This window comes from Myodes glareolus, chromosome 17, assembly GCF_982192425.1.
Source record: "Myodes glareolus chromosome 17, mMyoGla1.1, whole genome shotgun sequence".
Lineage (NCBI taxonomy): Eukaryota > Metazoa > Chordata > Mammalia > Rodentia > Cricetidae > Myodes > Myodes glareolus.
In genome coordinates this window covers 16,946,702-16,959,846 of record NC_142042.1, presented here as the reverse complement: position 1 = coordinate 16,959,846, position 13,145 = coordinate 16,946,702, and the positions used below count along the sequence as shown (strand labels likewise).

The 13,145-nt window shown below is 39.6% G+C and overlaps 1 protein-coding gene and 1 pseudogene across 4 annotated transcripts in view; one reads left to right on the top strand and one right to left on the bottom strand.

Annotated features, from left to right (window-relative positions):
• The window catches only part of Bmpr1b (bone morphogenetic protein receptor type 1B), a 301,493-nt gene that overhangs the window by 203,277 nt on the left and 85,071 nt on the right, over positions 1-13,145 (bottom strand). For all 4 annotated transcript variants that reach the window (XM_085677630.2, XM_085677634.2, XM_085677629.2 and 1 more), the window contains exon 2: positions 5,924-5,990. The gene's annotated coding sequence lies outside the window, so the exon portion shown is untranslated. The remainder of the gene's footprint in view (positions 1-5,923; positions 5,991-13,145) is intronic.
• LOC148119334 (large ribosomal subunit protein uL6 pseudogene) lies at positions 387-1,077 on the top strand (annotated as a pseudogene).

Genomic DNA, 13,145 nt, shown 5'->3' with positions numbered 1-13,145 from the left:
CTTCCAGTAAATCTAATGAGGAGAGATTTTTATAACACTGCTATTCCTTGAAAGCAGCCTTGCCTGTGCTCCAGAAATAAAAACAAGACATGCAGCATTTCAGAAGGTCTCTTTGCAGTATGTTTAAAGAGCTTTAAGGTTTAAGGCCAGCCCCAGCTACAAAAGGATTTTTGAAGCTAGCCTTAGTTAAGTAATGAAATTTTGTCCCAAAACTACAAAAGAGCTCTAAAATAGTCTCAAATTGAGTATGACAAAGCATGCCTAGAATTCCAATATTCAAGTGGCTGAGGCAGGAGAATCACAAGTTTTAGACTAGACCAGGGTGTTAGCCCCAGACCCTATCTCAAAAAGAAAATAATAAAATAAGATACTCCCACAAGGTCTTTGCACCATCTACTGCGAGAATGAAGACCATTCTCAGCAATCAGACGGTCGACATCCCAGAAAATGTGGACATAACTCTGAAGGGGCGCACAGTCATTGTGAAGGGCCCCAGAGGAACCCTCCGGAGGGACTTCAATCACATCAATGTAGAGTTGAGCCTTCTTGGGAAGAAGAAGAAGAGGCTCCAGGTTGACAAATGGTGGGGCAACAGGAAGGAACTGGCCACCGTCAGAACCATCTGCAGCCACGTTCAAAACATGATCAAGTGTTACACTGGGCTTCCGCTACAAGATGAGGTCTGTGTATGCTCACTTCCCCATCAACGTCGTTATTCAGGAGAATGGGTCTTTGGTTGAAATCCGAAACTTCTTGGGTGAAAAATACATCCGCAGGGTTCGGATGAGGACAGGCGTTGCTTGTTCTGTCTCTCAAGCCCAGAAGGATGAATTAATCCTTGAAGGAAATGATATTGAGCTTGTTTCAAACTCGGCGGCTTTGATACAGCAAGCCACGACAGTTAAAAACAAGGATATCAGAAAGTTTTTGGATGGTATCTATGTGTCTGAAAAGGGAACAGTGCAGCAGGCTGATGAGTAAGACCTAAGTTACCAGCTCCAGAAACAAGATCCTGAATTTTAATGCGATTTGGGGTGTATTTTGGGACAATAAAAGACTTGTATTGAAAAAAAAAAAGATACTCCCACAAATATATGGAAATGCTATCATGGATCTAGTGATTTTATCTTGTTACCAAATGTCTTATTTTAAGAACACTGTTAAATATTATTGCTGGATAATATAGGCAGTACAATTGAATTATTTTGATTACTGCTATTCCTGGAAAAATTAGGTGTAATTACAGCCTCTATATTCCTTCATCTCATTGTTCAATGACATAGTTACACATTTACCTCCCAAGCTGAGCCACTCCCATTGTCCTAGTATATACTGGTACTCAAAATATCTTTAGTGCCATCCCTCGAGGGAGGATTCTATAGGCAACCTCTAACTATAGAGCCTAGTTTACAAGGTGAGGCTTCCTCTGCTTTTCTGAGTTATCCAAATCAGTGACTAGAAATCTCCCTCTGAAGTCTGCTAATGTGACTGGGCTCTAGCCTTACCCCACATCTGGTACAGGGCCCTTTTCCTGTGGGAATGAACTAGGAGCACATCGGCAGCTGCACTAAAGCCACAGTTCTCCAGAAGGGCGGAAGCATAGAATGCATATGCAATTCCAAAGGGAGAGTTGGTCATATGATCACATGGTCCAACAGTGGTTGTGGACATATCAAAAAGGCTGAGAACTGTGAAGCTGCTGTTTCCATGAGCCATGTAAGTATAAATTGAAAGACCTAGAAGCATCATGTGTGTCCCTGCTAAGAGTCCTACTGAACTGCTAAAGAAGGTGGAGTCTGGTAGGTAGTAGAGCCCTTCAATAGGAATGCTTCTTAGATGCTGGTTTTAGCTTTTTCTGCTTTTCCTTCTTTAGGTCCCCAGTATATTGAATTACGCTACCCACATTCAAGGCAGATCTGTCCCAGTTAATTACTCTCTCACATATCAATCCTCCCTATAAATGTCCTCAGAGCACACCCAGAGGAATTCTTCACTAATTCCCGAGGCATCAATCAACCCTGTAAATATGACCATCAAGATTAATCATCAACAATTGGAAACATGTTCCCAAAATGGATAAAACATTTTCCAAACACTTCACCCTGGTCTTCAGAAGGCTAACAATGCTCTGCCCCATACCCAAAGTGCTAATGTTTGCAGTGACCACAAGCTATTGGTCTCTTATCTTCCCAGTCATTTCCCCTCATAAAGGAACCCCATGCTTCTGATAAACAAGTATGGCAGTCAACATTGTGTACAATGATAATAAAATCTATGCCAGTATTACTTTACAAAGGGGAGCTTGCTTTTGACCCACAGAGGTTCCATGCAAAGTTGCATGGCAAACTCTGAGCCTCTGGGGAGGGACGCACACCACAGTTAGTGTATGAAGTAGAAGAAATCACTTACATTGTGAATAGAATGCAAAAAGAGAGGAGCACTTAGATTCCACAATCCCTTTTTTTTTTTTTTTATTTTTTTCGAGACAGGGTTTCACTGTAGTTTTTGGTGCCTGTCCTGGAACTAGCTCTTGTAGACCAGGCTGGCCTCGAACTCACAGGGATTCGCCTGCCTCTGCCTCCTGAGTGCTGGGATTAAAGGCGTGTGCCACCACCGCCCGGCTTTCCACAATCCCTTTTAAGGGTTTAATGCCAGGTATCCAAAGATAAGATCCACAGCCTTTTCCCCCACAGCCTGAATGATTCCCATCTTCTATCTACACATTCACAGCCCTCTCAACACGACAGTGATGGACACCAACCTTTACCTCAGGGATGTTTGCAACCACGCAGACAGCACCAGAGGTATGTAATACAGTTCTCCAAATAAAATTCTTCATACTGAAAATTTCAATTTTGAAACAATGATTGAGGTGGTGGGTGTGTTAATTTACCGTGACCTAAGCATTAGGTATTTCATATATGTAAATTATTATACCTTGATTAATTATTTGAAAATATTTTTAAAGACCAAAAGTAAATTTAACGTTAAAATACTTGACCAATGGAAATAACTTAAAATTATATATCCAGAAGCTAGAAAGATGGATCAGCTGTTAGAACCACTTGCTGCTCTTGTAGAGGACCTGGGTTCAGTTCCTAGCACCCACATGGAGTGTATTAACTCCAATTACAGGAAATATAATGCACTCTTCTGGACTCCTCAGGGACCAGGAATGTATGTGGTGCACATGCGGACATGTAGACTAGCACTCATACACATAAAATAGTCATTTTTATTTAAAAAGTATATAACCAGGGAGCTAGATTTAGCAATTAAGAGCACTGATTGCTCTTCCAACCAGAAGACCCAAGTTCAATTCCTAGCACCCACTTGACAATTACTAACCATTTATAACTTCAGTTCTAGAAGACACACCACCCTCTTTTGGACTCCGTGGGCACTGCACACACGGTACACAAACACAGATCCACCACCTATATACATAAATAAACATTTTTAAATATATGTAATCAACATTTCTTGCAATAATCTTAAGAAATAAATAAAAGCTTTGATAAATATACACAAGTATTACTTTAAAACTTTACTGGGTATATTTACTATGATTTAAAGACTTTAAAAAATGAATCCAGCTGGGTGGTGGTGGCACACACCTTTATTCTGAGGAGTTGGGAGGCAGAGGCGGGCCAATCTCTGTGAGTTCGAGGCCTGCCTGCCTGGTCTATAGAGTTAGTTCTAGGGCAGCCAACGCTACACAAAGAAACCCTGTCTCAAAACAAAATGAAACAAAACAAAAACAAACAAACAAACAAAAAGAATCCCAATGAGAAAAGGTACATTAAAATGCATAGTTTTTGCCAGACATGGTGGCTCATGCCTTTAATCCCAGCACACTGGATAAAGAGGCAAGTGGATCTCTGAGTTTGAGACTAGACTGATCTAAACAGTGAGTTCCAGGACAGCCAGGGCTACAGAAAGAAACCTTGCCTCATGATAGATAGATAGATAGATAGATAGATAGATAGATAGATAGATAGATAGATAGATAGATAGATAGACAGACAGATATATAAATAAGTAAAACAATTAAAATGCATAGTTTTAATTCTTCTTGTACTTCCATATTTCTTGTTGGTACAGATGTTAAAAAACAAGTACATTTTTTATATCATTGTTATGAGCCAGTTCAGCCTGCAACACTCAAACAAACAGGCATCCATCACATCACTCGGCATACTCCTGACCTCTTCTCCTTGCTTATACTCCCCTTAATGAAATATAAACCGGTTTAATCTCACTAAATCACCTAGTAAACTTTTTCTATTAAGTTTTGTCATATTTAGTTTTCACTTATCCTCTATCTTCCCCCCCAAAAATAAAGCACCCCTCTAAGTTGACTTACAAAATCTGGCATCCGGATTCTTAAATATTTTTGAGTTACCTGCAATGTTCTTTTACTGTGTTGCCTTATATATACTTGTTCACCTGTGATATAGTTGCTTGAAAACTCTAAGAATTATGTCTGAAGCCTTCTAGAGCCTTTTATTTCCTTTCTCTACTAGGGCTATGACTTAGGGAGTTGTCCCCCGGGGCAAATTGTTCTTTGTTACCAAAAGAACAAGGGACAATGGTTACAATTGTCAACTCTATTTAATTTTACTTTTTTATTGTTTTATTATCTAATATGTATGGACATTTTGCCTGTGTGTGTGCCTAGGGCCTAGAAGAGGGAGTCAGAGCCCCTGGAACTGGAGTTAAACAGTCATGAGGTACCATGTGGGTGCTGGAAGTTGAATGTAGGCCCATATTTCTACATGTATGGCAGCCAGGCTATCCAGCCATAGGTCCCACCTGAAGTGGTCAGGTAACCTTCCACACAGGCTGTTGCTACCTAACAAAAAGGTCAGGATGTTGTTTTGCTCCCTTCTTTGTCATTTGAATGCTGCCTGATAGAGATGCTGATTCACGCCTACTGACAGCTAGCACACACAGTGGGTAGGTAGATGTGGATGTGCTAAAAGCCATTCACCTGGTTACCTAGGAAACAGAATGCTAATGTATTTCCCCTTGGTTAAATTTTGGTATAAAGACTATTTGGGGAATAAAGCTAGAGGAATTCTTAAGGATGTGAACTCAGGACTTCATGAGAGACCACTGAGAATCTCCCTCCCAATAAAACCATGTGAGTTGTGTATTTATTCCCGTGTCTCCACGCCAGTCCAGAGAGAGATAGTTTATGATGGGGTCTGGTCAAAAGCAATAATTTATGGTCTGAGCTAGGACTGGACCCCGACATAATGGTGCCCAGATGTGGGGCTGATCCCCGGACCAGGACAGTTGAACCCAAGTCCTCTCAAGGAGCAGCAAGTGTTCTCAACCACTAAGGCATCTCCTCAGCCCTTTTGAAATGTGTTGGTCAAGCTGTGCTCAAATTCATTCTCCTCCTGCCTCCACCTCTTCAGCACATCCTACTGGTGACATCACAGCCAGCATGTACCACCCACCTCACATCTCCTCCTAAAATCAGGGAAGCCACTGCAACCATTAGCCCGAAAAGAGTGGTGGAATAAGTTTGCTTGGAAGCAGAATAATTTTGCAACCTAGTTTGTACAAACCTGAAAAATGTTATCATAATGAAGTCATCAATACTGGAGAAAAGGTCATCACTGAGTGTGTAAATGTTTGAGGAACAGACTAAGTGTGTAAGCCAAGATTACAAGTGAAAGAAATGAGCTTCTTGCTCCTTCCAGAACAAACCCACATCCACTCTGTCATGTTGATTTATAACAGTTCACCTTATCTTGTGTACTTTTGGTGATAATTAGAGGAACAACCACACATTCCACTCTTTGTATAAATTATATCTTTCTCTTGATTTCAGCAGACCGTAAAGTCAATATGAAAAAACTATGTCACCTATCAAGTGTCCCAAAGTCCTGAATAATTACCATGACTTTACCTTTATCAGCAAGGCATTGAATGATCTTCACTTCCTTTCACATCTAACAAATACTTTGAACTCCAACCTGTCAAATAAAGGATTAATAAATTAAGTTTCTATTTGTTTTAATCTGTTGACTTGCAGATAGTCATTTACCAATACATCTGCAGAAGAAGCAGAAAAGCAGTCTAAGTGGACTTTCAGTTTCTGGATGCTTTAGTACAATGTATTGTATAAATGAAATTATACAGATCTGGAAATAGGTATATAAACTATACTTTTGTCCACAATAATTTCCTAGCCTAATTTCTTTAAGCTTAAATATTTGATTAAATAAACATATTAAATAATTTGAATTATATATAAATGTATATAGTATATATGCTAAACAAATATAAATAGGCATGCAATATAAGAATATGTGTGTGTATCATATTTTCATAGGCTTTGAGTATTCACATCAAATTAATGCCTTTTCTAATAAAATATATAAACCACAATTAGATCTTGATTGGATAAGAACTATGTTTTTCCATATTCATATAATCCATGTTTTTCTATATTTTAAAACTTAATAAAATAAAATAAATATAATAAACTAAATAATAAATATGTTAAATATTAATTAAATATAATAAATATAAATTAACTTTAATAATAAACCAAAAAATAAGATAAAACTGAGTAAAGCAGCCTGAATGCAGTAAAACTATGTGTCAAAGTAAGGTTAAAAAAAAAAACACAAGATAACACTTTTCACTCTATTGCTGACAGATCAAGTTGTCAAGGGGTTATCTGGATTAAACCGCCAAAGGATATGACTCCCCATTATTGAAATGAAACTCCCATAATTCCTAAGTAAACTAAAAACCACATTATAATTCAAAATTAACCCTAAGATTTTGTCAGATACAACAGTCTTTAACCAAAAACAGAGGAATAACTGAGTAACAACACATAGCATTTCAATGGCTTGAAAACAATGGTCTAGACTTTGATGTGAAATATGAAATTAGGTAAAGCAAATTACAAATTTTAAGAAGTTGGCTCAATGGGCAGGAAGGCTTACCTCATGAAGGCATGAGTTAGGATCCCTAGCACCCTTAAACACTAAGCATGGCTGCGTGTATCTGTAACCCCACAGTTGGAGCAAGGAGAAAGTGAGCAAGGAGATGGATTTCTTGGGCTTGCGGGCAGGCCAGTCTAGTCTACAAACAGTAAGCTCCAAGTTCAGTGAATCTGTCTCAAGGGACTAAAGCGGGGCATAATAGAACAGAATACCTGACATCCTTCACATGCATGTACACACACACACACAAACACACACCCCCACCACCACCACCATAAACAACAACACCATGTATTAGATGCCTTAATACACAGTACAACTACCATAAGCTAAAGCACTCTGCAGGACAATCAAATTGATACATCCTTACATGGCAGTTCTGCCTGATGCTAACATGAGACTGTGTTTCACTGAGAGCATCAACTTGATGTATCCTGACTAATTAAGGAGAAATAATCAAAAAATTGGGAATCATTGTATCGATAACTGTATCCCATCCCATCCTAGAGGAGTTATTGACCCTCCTCAATGGTTTATTGCCCTCCTCTTAAAACAATGTAATATATTGAAATGGCCCTAACATTCAGTGAGACCTTGATGTTACAGGAAGTATTAGTGCAACGCGTATTAAGAAAATTTTAAAGTATGGTTTATAAACAAAATTTTATTTCGTTACAGAAAATATAAATATTGAGCATCCACTCCATGTGAGGAATTTTCATTCTGAATAGGACATCCAGCCTTGTAAATGGAGAAGTAGAAAGTTGTACCTTTCAAAAAAGCAGACTGTGGAACCAGAAAGGTAGCTCAGTGTGTAAAGGCCCTTACTGTCATGACTGGCTCTCAGAGACTGAACCCTGGGTGCCACGTGATAAAAGAAGAGAGCTGATTCCCACCAGTGGTCTCATACTTCCACATGCACTCAAATATACATGCACAAATATAGGTAGGTAAGTAGTAGACAGAAGACAGAGCTTTCAAGCAAGATAGTGATTTTTACTTGCTATCCTTTCAAAACCCTTTTATCTAACAAGGATAATGCATGACTCTCAAAAATCACAAATATATATTCAGTGTGTGCAAACCATGGAGCCATCACAAATATGACATATATAACAATGTAAGGTTTTATACCCACTTCTCAAAGAACGGAAAATGTATCCTTCCCAAATGGAGGGATGTGAGAGGTAGCTTAGAGCAGGACCATGGGTCTTCTCCAGACATCATCTCATAGACTTAAAACTCCCTACAGAACAGAAGTTTTATACTCCAGAAAAAAAATCTAAAGTAAAATTAAGGGCAGAAGGGTTGATAAAATGGTATTGTTATGGTGAAGCCTGAGTGCTTGACCTCAGGAATCTTTTCAGGTGACTCAATCTGTTTCATGACAGCTCTCAGATTTCAGAGATGAAAATTTACTAACAAATTTTACTCAACCCAGCAAAAGAATAGTTCACAGCAGAGAACTGGGTCAGGCTCCCAGAGTCCAGTGGAAGAGAGGGAGGAGCGATAATGTGAGCGAAGGAGCCAAGACCATGGTGAGGATACTCACAAAAACAACTGAACTAAGCTACTTAGTCAGTGGGAGCTCACTGACTCTGGAGCTCACTGACTCTGGACTGACAGCAGGGGGACCAGTATAGGACCAAAGGAGACCCTCTGAATGCAGGTGACAGTTGTATGGCTGGAGCACTCTGTAGGGCCACTGGCAGTGGGGACATGATTTATCCCTAACTGCTTGTACTGGCTTTTTGAAGCCCATTCTCTCTGGAGGGATACCTTGTTCAGCCTAAACATTGGGGGGGGGGGCTTGGTTCTGCCTCAAAGTGATGTACTAGACTTTGTTGACTCCCCATGGGAAGCCTTACCCTTTCTAAGGAGAGGATGGTGGAGGTAGCAGGAGGAGGATAGGGAGCAGGAACTGAGATTGGTACATAAAATAAGAAAAGAATGTTTTTTTTAAAAAAATGAAATTTAAATTTAAAGAAAAAAGACTAGACTCACAACAAAAAAAGAAAGGAAAGAAGGAAGGAAGGAAGGAAGGAAGGAAGGAAGGAAGGAAGGAAGGAAGGAAGGAAGGAAAGTTCAGAGTAGTTCATAACTCAAGGACTAACAGTATGACAAGGGAGAGAATGTGGAAGGATCACACCATGAAAGGAAATGTCCAGTGGGCAGCATGCTGATGCACTTTTAGGAACTTTATAAAAGAATTCAGATAACTTCTTGATGAAATGCACTCTGTGCACAGACTTTGAAGATCAAGTGCACACCTGACTCTCTCATCAGAAACTCCAATGTTAAATTATGTTTGAATATGAAAATTTCCTCCTTCTTTAGAGTGCTAGACCACACTAAGGTGAAACCCTGGCACATTGTGTATGCTTCCTTGCCCTGAACAGACCTTTGGTAAAGGCAGGAAGGCTTTTGAATATGCTGCCCTTCCTTTACAAAGGCTACATTATAGATTTAAAACAAACAACAAAAACAGGGTTTCTCTGTGTTGCTCTGGATGTCCTGGAACATTTTCTGTAGAACAGGTTAGCTTAAACTCAGAAATCCCCTTACCTCTACTTCCCTGGTGCTTGGATTAAAGGCATGTACCTCCAATACCTAGCAAAATTATGAATTTTCAAAAAAAAATCAGCTACCTAAATAAGGGGCTGATGTTTAAAATAAGTGGTTAAGCAGTCCTAACACACAACTCACAAAAACTCTACAATAATTCAATTTTTATCTTGTAAAATACATATCATTGCTGGTACTTGCTTATCTTTTAGTAAATGCTCATTCTCACAAAGATCTGCCTGCCTCTGCCTCACAAGTGCTGGGATTAAAGGCCTGAGTTTTTATTATTAATACGAATTAGAATTCACGCTACACCCCACTTGTCTCTTCACCCCTAACTTATGGTACTTGTGGTTGCTTCTGCCATGTATGCCACCATGAGGTGCTGCATTGCCAAAAAACACAAGTAAAGGAACCAACTGAACATGTGCACAAATATGTAAAACTGTGAGGCAGACATTTTCTTTTTATAAGCTAATTAGTAGTAACATTTTGTCATAATGATAGAAAATGCTAATTATTAGAGCAATACAAAGCTATGAGATGTCACCTCACATCTAGTTACAATGTCCACTATCAAATTCTGGAATTCTGGGGTAGAGTTCAGGGAAAGAGTGTACATTTAGCATTGCAAACCTCTTAGTTTGATTGCTGGCAGGGGATGGGAAATACAGAAAAATTAAAACACATATGCACTCTTGGGAGAAGTGCAATATGATACAGTCAGTATAGAAAAGAAGATAGTGGTTTCTCAAGAAGTCGATAATAGAATTATCAGGCCATTTAGATTTTGAATATTTATCCTGGACATAAAAAAAATGTCCAAGTCGGGCAGTGGTGGTGCACACCTTTAATCCCATCAGTTGGGAGACAGAGGCAGGCAGATCTTTGTGAGTTCAAGTCACCCTGATCAATAAGAGCTAGTTCCAGGACAGCTGGAACTGTTACATAAGAGAAACCCTGTCTCAAAAAAACAAAAAAAGAAAAAAAATGCTCAAGAATTTAAAGAATGACCACAAAGAGATGTTTATACAATGCTCAATCAGAGCAATAGCAATATCATCCAAAATAGTCAAGGTGTGGAAGCAACCCAAATATTCACTCAAGTGTGCACAAATAAACAAAATGTGGAATATACAGAGAATGAAATACTACTCAGTCTTTAAAAAGAAGAAGAATGCTACCACCTGGGACCTTGAGGACATTATGATGATGAAATAAGCCCATCCCCAAAAGATAAATAGTGGGTATCTAAAGTAGTCAAAAATATAAGAAGGGAAAACTGAAAAGTGATTGTCAGGAGCAGGGGCTGCAGGAATTGGAAGCAATGGTATAATGTAATAGCTTCAGGTGTGCAAGAGGAGACATTGCACAGCAGTGTGGATAGTGCTAATACTCTAAAGCACAATCATGAAAGTGGTTATGATGGTAAATTTCAGCCGATGGCTCTTTTCATATTCTATCACCAACAAGGCATAAGCAACAAGCTAAATGCAGGAAGCTGCAAGACAAGCATGCATAACCCTGGCATGGGAATGAGATGTAGACAAAGGAGAGTGGAGAACCTAAGTAGAAAATTCAACTAAAACGTCAGCTGCATACAAGAAGAACCCTCAGCTAACAGAGGACTGAGAGCCCAGGTGGAGCCAGAACAGGATGTGGAGCATCACCATATATGGTGGTCAATCAGTCCTCAAGGGAGAGTCTCCAAATGGCTGAACACACAGAGCCCTGACCGTAAGTGAGGAGTGAGGGAAGAAACTGGGGTGTCTGCTACCAGATCACTCAGCACTGACCCTGGAAGTCAGAACAAGTGTGGGAAGAATTCAGGTGGAGAGTTTCTCAATATGCCAGGTACATACGATGTGGTCTGGGGACTGTAACATGAGGGCCGGCTTGTTGGGGTTTCTGTCCCGCCCGGTACCCCACAGCCGGCATATGCCAAAGAAAATCAATCACACAGAGATCTCTATAAGTTATAAAGCTGATTGGCCCATTAGGTCAGGCTTCTTATTAGTCCTTGTAACTTATATTAATCCATTATCATCATCTATGTTAGCCACACGGCTCAGTACCTTTCTCAGTGTGACAGCTCACATGTTGCTGCTTTGATGGTCTGCATAGGAATGGCAGAGGGAGCTTCCTGCTTCCCAGAATATTCCCAGTCCCTTTGCTCCACCTCTACTTCCTGTCTGGCTTTCCCGCCTATATTGCCTGCCTGGCCAATCGGCGTTTTATTAAAATATGATTGGACAGAATATAGACAATTCTCCTGCATCAAGGGACCCCACAGACAATCCCATGATCTGGATCCTTAACTGGAGACCTCGATACCTTACCAAATCCCATATCTACCTGTGCTATGTGTGAGCCACACCCCAGTGAATTTTCCTGCTTGGAAGTCTCTGAGCCGACTGTGCCTAAGTACACCCACCTGAGGCTCACATTAACACTCCCAGGGTGCGTTATACATGTAGTTTTATATGACCTATTGTTACCTTTCATTGGTTTATGTTTTTTTATGCATCCCCCCAAATAGATTCAACTTATATACGCCATTTATGAAAGATGAAGGAAAAATTCAAATTTCTCATCTACAAAAATTAACGCACGCACATACTTTGAAAATAAAGACAGAATTTGAAATTTTATGTTTCAAACAAATATCAGCAACTAGCTCTGGATGAAACTGGTAGGGAAATTTTAAAGTACTGTTTGCATTTCAGAGCTATGTCTCCAAAGGTTCACACTCTCTTTTATACTTAAATTACCACTTCTGAAACGCCAAGCCACATTGTAGGTCTTCCCCAGTAATGGTAAGAGAAGCTGAAATATTATAAAACTACCCTGTGAGGTCACAGAGGCTGCCACCAGCCAGTAAAAGAAAACAGACCTCACCGCCAGGATGTCAATTACCCAGACCTGGGCACTGGCTCACAGAAAGCCGCAGCTTAAAATCATTATAAAGATAGCATTAAGACAATTAAACAAATTACTGGGGATCAGGAGCCCTTAAAATCTCTTCCTAACTCAAAAAAAAAAAAAAAGAACCAGAGGACCACCTCAGAATTTGAGGTGAATTACAGAAAAGTGCTACAGCATGAGTAAGTGCTCATTTATTTTCCTCTTGCAATTTAAAGTTTTTCCAAGCATTTTAAAATCAGGCTTTGGGGTATTTCAGCAATGCACAGAAATTAAACAAGTTGGTTAAGTATTTCAACAATATGCTCGCTTTCAAAATTACCAGCACACAAAGGAGGTCAACTAGGCTTATGATTTTTTTTTATGACCATTCTAAATATCTTCTTTCTGAGGCAGGGCCTCACCTAGCCCAGGCTAGCCTGGAACTTCCTTAATAGCCTCATGAACAACCATAAATCCCCACCCTCCTGCCTGTCTTCCCAAATGCCAGAATTATAGGCATCCATCTCTGTCTACAGCTCCATTCAACACCCTTACCGAAGCAATCAATCCTCCTCTATGTGTGTCAACATTCTATTAACCCTTTAAAGTAACTTTAGAATCTTAAAGATCCTACTCTCCTTAATATAATTATAATTATTGGACTCTGGAGTTCAGAGAATCTGCAAAGAGATCCTGGTCAAT